This window comes from Oryza glaberrima, chromosome 12 (genome assembly GCF_000147395.1).
Source record: "Oryza glaberrima chromosome 12, OglaRS2, whole genome shotgun sequence".
NCBI classification, from domain to species: domain Eukaryota; kingdom Viridiplantae; phylum Streptophyta; class Magnoliopsida; order Poales; family Poaceae; genus Oryza; species Oryza glaberrima.
This window is the reverse complement of record NC_068337.1, coordinates 6,914,968-6,923,992: the sequence shown is the minus strand read 5'-3', so window position 1 is coordinate 6,923,992 and position 9,025 is coordinate 6,914,968.

Sequence of the window (9,025 nt, the reverse complement as noted above, 5' to 3'; positions counted from 1 at the left end):
GGTATTAACTGCATCTACATATATTCGAACGAAATTAGGTGGCAGTCCCAATGTAAGACACTGTATAGCAAATATTTTTAATATAATAATTCATAATGTACAAATTAAAGAGCAGTAATGCACGTACTAAAATTTCTTGCAAAACTTTTACAAACAAAATTCTCAGCCGCTTGATTTAATTAATTATAGAAAGTCAAGATTTAATTAAAGGGCAGTGCATATCAGTGTTCTTAAAAGCTCTGTAAGAAAAAAAAATAGCACCGCATGGTTTTTTTCATAAACTAGAAAAAATATCCGTGTGCATTGCAACGGGTGAAGTCTATCTTAATCTTATTATTGTTCACTGTGAAATTCATTGTAAGAATTCGCTTGGATATATATTTTTAAATTAAAGAGCAGTAATGCACGTACTAAAATTTCTTGCAAAACTTTTACAAACAAAATTCTCAGCCGCTTGATTTAATTAATTATAGAAAGTCAAGATTTAATTAAAGGGCAGTGCTTATCAGGGTTATTGAAAGCTCTGTAAGAAAAAAAAATAGCACCGCATGGTTTTTTTCATAAACTAGAAAAAATACCTGTGTGCATTGCAACGGGTGAACTCTATCTTAATCTTATTATCGTTCACTGTGAAATTCATTGTAAGAATTCGCTTGGATATATATTTTTCTAGAAAATCATGTCAAGTTAACATGCGAGTTTATTTTAAATAGATTTCTTATATGACTCCTAATGTATTTCCAAAAGCGAACGAACTTAACCAAAATACCGGTAAAAACATCTTCAATTTTAATAATAGTAGTGATAAAGATTTATTTATTAGGTATATATAGATTAAAACCAAAACATAAAATTAAAACTGACTAAAACACGGATGACGGACCAAGGAAACATATTTAATTTTTATAATAGTAGAGATTAGAAAGGTTACGAAATAGCACTGCATATTTTTTTTCATAAGCTTATGAAATAGCACCGAATGAGAAAAGTTGGAAATCATGAGAAAAGTTTATGAAAACGCGCGTCCAACCATGGACACTGTAGTATATATAGACTATGGCATCGGCGTCTCTCTCGATATTGTCCGTAACTCACTTTGTTTAGTTCCCAAATATTTTTTTTAAAAAATATCACGTCGAATCTTTGATGCATGTATAGAACGTTAAATTTAGATAAAATAAAAAACTAATTACACAGTTTATATAAAAATCGCAAAACGAATCTTTTGAGTCTAATAAGTTTATGATTAGCTATAAGTGCTAATGACGGATTAATTAGGCTTAATAAATTCGTCTCGCGGTTTCCAGGCGAGTTATGAAATTAGTTTCTTCATTTGTGTCCCAAAACCCCTTCCGACATTAAGTCAAACGTCCGATATGACACCCAAAAATTTTCTTTTCGCGAACTAAGCAAGGCCTCATCCACTTCATCTAATTAGCACAAATTGGACTTGGATGTCTCTTCATTTATTAAACAGAAGACCAAAAGGTTTTAAGTAAATTGCACTTTGGACAAGGTAGAGTATCTTGGTTTACTTTGCACCTGATCAGGATATACTTTCACTCTACATTAGTGTATCTTGAAATAGTTATCACTTTGCACTATAGGTTCACCGTATAATGGAAGGGAGATTTTATAAATCAAGGGTGAATCATCTGGAACTTTCCAAATTTAGGATCTATTTGAGGGAGTTTCTAGCTGCTGCAGCTTCTCCAAGAATCAGAAGCTCCTCCAAAAATCCAGCTTTTAATCTAGATTCTGAGAAGTTGTAGTTATATAATTCAGAAAATGAACAGAAGCAAGAAGCTGGGAAACCCAGCTTTCGCAGCAAGCTGCTTCTCAGAATCTTAAGCTCCTCCAAACATATCTTAGACTTGTTTCATGAAGTTCCATTCGAAATTTATGAGAAATTTCCATATGTTTGATGATTTATATTGGTCTTAAGGTGAAACTTACTTCTATGCACTTAGTTTAAAGTGAAATTATATGCTAAACCTAATACAAAAACTTGGTGAGCTTCATCCAATGCAATGTTCAATTTAAATAAATTCACTTCAACTGGCACTATATATGCCCAAAATTTCTCCGTCTTTTTTCTGGCAGTGCTTAAATTATCTTGGTTAGATTTGATTTAAAAATTTCAATTACAATATGACACAAATAAATGGTTATTTTCATATTTTGGTTAGTAAAATACAAGATTTGTTCAGAGGAATTAAAATTAAAGGAATCAAGGAAGCAAAATAGTCTACAAATTGAAATAAGGTGAGGAAAATCCACAGGATGGCACTGATGAACTCCAAGATTTGTTGCTATGAAGTTCCACGTTCAGGATCGTAACACCACAAGAGAAACAATTTTTAATACCGTTTAAAAAGCCCATTTAGTACCAGTTGCAGCAACCGATCGAGACCGTTAAATCAAGACTAAAGAATCGGTACTAAAGATGCACACTAAGTAAAAAAAAAGTGAGATGTCCTATTCGTACTCAAGAGACATCTCACCTTAGTCCTCACGCGTGTTACCATCCTATCTACTACACAAATCAAATTGAATAAGCCTCGATTAATTCCACACCTTATGACCTTAATGTACGGATTTGATAATGTAATGTACTCCCTCCATCTCAAAATGTTTAACGCCGTTGACTTTTTTAAAAAATATTTGACTGTTCGTCTTATTAAAAAAATAAGTAATTATTAATTTTTTTCCTATCATTTGATTTATTTTTAAATATACTTTTATGTATATATATAGTTTACACATTTCATAAAAGTTTTTGAATAAGACGAACAGTCAAATATATTTTAAAAAGCTAACAGCGTTAAATATTAGGGAAGGAGGGAGTACTACTGTTGGTACGTACATATGCGTCTGAACTTGTCCTTGAGGGCCAGCTTGTCGCCGCTGTTGGTGACGCGGAAGTAGAAGTCCGGCAAGTCCCGCTGCTCCACCACGTTGCTCGGGTTCGCCGTCCTGGCCATCGGTAACCACAGACGGAACAAACGTACGTACGTACGTACGTCCCTTCTGTCGTAACTTTGTTATTTACTAGGTCTATCAGTTCTCCCTCCATCGCTTTAAACATCCTACGGATACGAATGTTTTCTAATTCGCTACATGATGCTATTAAATTAGTGAAAGTACTAAAAATCATAAAAAAATATAAAGAAACCGACCATCGGTTTCTACTTAAAATTGATAGATCTAGATTGTTAGATTTTTTAATAGAAAAATCCCAAACCTCTCTCCCTCCCTTAAGGTCTATCAGTTCTTCCTCCATCACTTTAAAAGTGATCCTACGAACGCTTTTAAATCGCTACACGATGATATTAAATTAGTGAAAGTACTAGAAATCTTAAAAAATACAGAGAAACCGACCATAGATTTGTACTTAAATTAATGGATTTAGGTTGTTAGATTTTTTTAATAGAAAAATCCTAAACCTCTCTCCCTCATTTTTTTCTAAAAAAAGACTTATATACTAAAAGTTCATTAACATCCTGCACATACTACCAAGCCACCAAATGGCACCTTACAAACATTCCTAGGTTGCTAAGTGGCACTCTAATCCGACCATCCATTTTTATTTAAATCGGTGTATCCATTATTTAATTTTAGAGGGTTAGATCTTTTTTTTTAAAAAAAAGGCACACATCCGAAACCTCCCCATCACGTACGTATTAACGAGCTATCTTCATGAGAAATTAAAATCAAAATTATTTTTACATTAAAAAACCATCATGAAAAAAGACATCCACCTATTAGGTCTAACGGCTCTTGCTCTGTCACTCTAAACATCCTATGAATGCTTCTAAGCTGCTACGTGGTGCTATTAAATTTCTTTAAAAAGAACAAAGGATTAGGCTATCGATTTGTTAGTCTTTTAATAAGAAAAAAAAACCCAAACCTCTCTCCCTCCCTCCCCACCACCGTGCGGTGTTAAAATCCATTAAACATCTTATAAATGCTTATAAGCTGCTATATGATGTTTTTAAATTATAGAAAAATCTTAGAAATTTTGGAAAAAAAACATCCAACCATCAGATTTGACATAAATTGATGGACACATTATTTTCAATAGATTGACACATTATTTTAGGTCATTAGATCTATTTGTTTTTTTAAAGAATACCCTAAACCTCCTTTCCTCCCTCCTTTGCGGCATATGGTGTTAAAAGTCTATTACACATCTTATAAATACTGTTAAGATGTTACATCGTTCTCTTAAATCAGAGAAAATCCTAATACAAGAAAACAAAATATCCGATCATCGGTTTCAACACAAACATCTGACACATTATTTTAGGGTTTTAGATTAATCATTTAGAAAAACATCCCAAACCTCCCTCCCTCTATGCCCGTGTACACCCGTGTACAGCGTGCGCTATTCTTTTCTCTCTGTTTTTTATCTCCTTGACAATTCAAATTGGAATTATCTATATGGGAAAATACACAAATAGACCACCATCTATTACTTATATCCCGTTAGGCATCTAATGACTTTCTACCAAATTAATTAATTTATTAACATGCATATGAGGGCTACATACCTATACAAATTGACCTTGATACTTTTAAAATGATCTTTTTAGGAGATAAATATATATTTTTTAAGAAAGATGATCATAGCAGCCGAATTACACATATGATCCTTGAAGTCACTAATCATAGTACGTATTCGTCTAGCAATATAGACAACATGTTGAAATTAAAGGTGCGATTGGTTGAACATCATACCGATAAACATATAGGTTGCAGCTAGGAATCTTAACAGTGGAACAACCTTACAGTGGCCTTAGCAATAAAACAAGTAAGTTCCATATAGGAATTAAAGGCCATGTCCATTTTTTTTATTTTTTGTTAAACTTGCTACAATACATTGTAAAGTCTTGATGCAGAACAATCTAGAAACATGTATTTGTTACACGACAATCCATTTTAGTGATGTTTCGCTAAATACACTATGACCATTACTTCAATATTTCAAGAGAAAATTTAGAACGTATGCCTTTATCCCTTGCTATGTTATATGCACTTATATTTTTTTCCCAAATTGCAAATATCAAATCATTTCAAGGATGATTCATAGAATGAAAATATGCAAAAGAAAAAAAAATAAAAATAGACATGAAATAAACTGAAAATTGAACAAATGTTGCTAGATTTAAAACCCATACTTAATAGAAAAATTCAAACATTTTACAAGGACGGTTAGAAAGAAAATATATATAAAATTTTAAAATATTATTGGATTTCTTTAGGGGTTGTAAGATATTCTTCTGGCGAGTTAAGAAACCCTAAATTTTCTTATAGGAACCACCTCTATTGTTTCGACACAATATTTTTTCATTAATTCAAAATTGCATGATCTCAAGTAATTTTATTTTAGAATTTATTTGTTGGAAGGGTAACTATAAAATGACCAGTGTTCAAAACACACAAAATAAGTTTTATTTTAGTTTAGAACATAATACAAGATATTTTAATAAAAAAACCACCCGCACATAAATATTTATAATAAAATTTCACTTGCATTATATAAGAAGGTGCTCGCGCATGTGCGCGGGCTACCTTTCTAGTTGTTTTAAACAAACATGTTGTTTAGCAGTTTGGAAAACATACGCTCGAAAAATGAGGAAGAATAGTTGGGACAAAGAACTCCTCTTAAATCATTTTGCGGCAGTGGTGGACGCAGCTTTAAAATATAGATGGAGCGACATTTAGCAAGGGCATCACCGGCTCATGGCACCGGCGCAGCGGGGCACCACATGAACATCAAGCAAGTTAACAATGAAAATTAATCGGTGAAAAAACGTCGGAGTTAGATAGGTGAGGCAGCGAGTGTAGTCATGAAAATAAGACGATGATGGAGACCTCATGTCGGAAATTTGGGATGAAAATGGTCGAACCCAAAATTATTAATTTAAAAATGATTTACAAACTTTTGTTTTCATATTAAAAAAGCCCATTTTACTCTCCCGGACTATTTCATTTTTTTACGGTTAAAATAGCAGGAGAGGCTCCTACTGAACTATATTAAAATATAAGGAAGATATTTACAAGGATAGAAAGATTACAGAGGGGAGAAAGAAGAAAACCAAAAAAAAAAAAATCGAATTAACTAATTGACTGGATCCATGATTGCCAACTGGGCTTGCTTGTATCCTTTACTCTGTGCATATGCCGAGTAAAATCCTCCCTGAAGTCTAAGACCCATTTTCTGAAGCTGATGGGAGTTCCATTAAAAATGAGATCATTCCTTCTAGCCCAGATATTCCAGCACCCAATGCCGAGGACTTCCATGAAGAAAGGTTGAGGAAAAAACATTTTTGCAGCCATGATAATGTGCATGAATTTTTAACTGAGGTCCCATGATATACCAATGTGGTTCCAACATTGTCCAGCGAAGGGGCATGAGAAAAAAAGGTGAATGTAGTCCTGTGAGATTGTTAAGTTGCAAATGTTACATATGATTCCCCCCTGTGTGTTAAAGTGTTTTCTTTGGAGTAAATCTTTTGTATTTAATCTGTCCATCAGAAGTAACCAAAGGAATACTTTTATCTTCATTGTGCATTTGCTTTTCCATATAAGAGTGAGAGGGATTTCTGGTTGTATGTGTGAGAAAAAGAGGTCATACTTCTTTTTGGATTGCTAGAGGTTTGGTGTCCACCTGTAGTTCTACTGATTAGGATCATCATTTGGTTGGACTGATTGGATGTAATTGCATAGGGTGTGCCATTGTGTTACAGCTTCTTCAGGTAGTGGTAAGTGAAAGAGCTCCTCTATTTCATTTAGGAGACTGAAACTTCTGAATGACAAGTCCTTTTCCTTTGCATATGAGAATAGGAGGCTAAGAGAATCCTGTAAAATTTGACCATTCCAATTATCTTTCCAGATGAGCGAAGTTCTCCCTGAACCAATAGATACAGTTGTGATGGCCCTAAAGAGAGGAATAAGCCTGAAAATATCCTTCCACCAAAAGGATCCTTTTTCCCTATGTGCATGAGGAGGTATGTTTATTATGTATAATAGTTATTCCATATTAGATTAACCCAGGGTAGATTTCTACAGTTGAAGAATTTATCCAGATGCTTTGTGAGGAGGGCCATGTTTTGGAATTCCAGATTAACAATTCCTAGTCCTCCCTTATTTTTTGGTTTACAAACCAGACCCCATGCTGCTAGAGAATGAATCGGTGTATTTGGGTCACTTGATTTCCTCCATAGACAATGTCTCCTGGCTCTATCAATATGTTGTATAACCTTCTTTGGTAGTTTAAGGGTACACATGTAATATGTTGGGAGAGATGATAGTATTGAATTAACCATTGTCAGTCTTTGTCCATGAGATAGGAAAACTGCGGCGGATGGTAATCTTCTTTCAATTCTGTCAACCAAGGGTGCAAAGTCGATAATCCTTTGTTTACTGGTACCCAATGGCAGTCCAAGATAAGTGAAAGGCATAGATCCAACAATGCATCCAAAAGTGCCAGCTAGAATTTCCATTCTGCTATCATCAACATTTATGGGGACCATACATGATTTGTGGTAGTTGATCTTGAGTCATGTGCAGACAGAATAGGTTTGCAGAAGCACTTTGAGACAAAAAATTTCTTTATGTGAGGCTGGCATGATTATCAGAGTATCGTCTGCATACTAAATTATTGGGTATGAGTTTCCATGAGTTGGGATGGGGAGAGATAATAAACCATCTGCTTTTGCCTTGTTTGGAGAGATAATAAACCATCTGCTTTTGCCTTGTTTATTATGGATTGTAAGAGGTCAGCTGCCAACACAAAAAGAAGAGGAGAGAGAGGATCTCCCTGCCTTACTTACACATAAATTCCCTGCCTGGTACTCCATTGAGTAGTAATGAGGTGGAAGCAGTGGTTAGGATATTTCTGATCCAAGATAGCCAAACGTGGTCAAACCCTTTTTCTTGCAGAATCTGCAATATAGCTTCATGTTCCACTAAATCAAAAGCCTTTTCGAAGTCAATTTTCAGAATTATAATTTCTCTTTTGCTTTGGTGACATTGGTGTATGTACTCAAAGCTCCATGTCAAACAATCCTGTATGGTTCTCCCTTTTATGAATCCATACTGGTTTTCATGCACTAAATCTAAGATAATTGATTGACATCTATTGGCCATAATCTTTGAGATAAATTTCAACGCAGAGTTTTGCAAAACAATTGGTCTATAATCATTTGGGGATTTAGGGTTGGGCTTCTTTGGGACAAGAGTAATGTAGGAGTTGTTTAGGTTTTGGATTGAAGATGTGCCACTGAAGAAGTCTGCTGCCAAAGTGTAAAAGTCTTCGGAGATAATGTGCCAGCATTTCTTAAGAAACATGCCATTGAAGCCATCCGGCCCAGGGGCTCTATCAGTTGGCAGACTTTTGATGATTTGATCCATTTCCTCTCTAGTTGGCATACTAGAAAGCATGCTCAAGTTAGGATTCTGTTGTAACCCACAATTCAAAATCGAGATATGGGAGGTGATTTCTGAAATGCCCATTCTGTTCTTGAAAGACATAAGTAGAGCTTGGGCCTTTTCTTCATGAGAAGATATTATCCTGTCCTCCACCTTTAAATGAGATATCTTGTTTCTCCTGTAACTGTCTGTTGCCGCAGCTTGAAAGTAATTTGGGTTTTCATCTCCAAATTTAACCCACCTAATTGTGCATCTTTTCTTCCAAAATTCATTTTTGTACTTTAGTAGATTTAGAATATGATCTTTTAAGATGATTCTAAAATTCCATTCTTGAATGACCAAAGGCCTTTGCTCTTCTATGTGGTCCAGCCATAGTAACACTTCATTGCTGTTTGAAATGAGGGTGTGCAAATTGGAGATTCTCTTACTCCAATATTTGAGACCTCTTCTTAGGTTTTTCAATTTACCATTTAGTTTAGTAGCTTGGTTTGATCCTCTGACAGGTATGCTCCAGTGATGGGAAACAACATCCAAAAAACCTGGCATGTCAATCCAGTAGTTTTCAAATCTGAAAATTTTTGATTTGGGA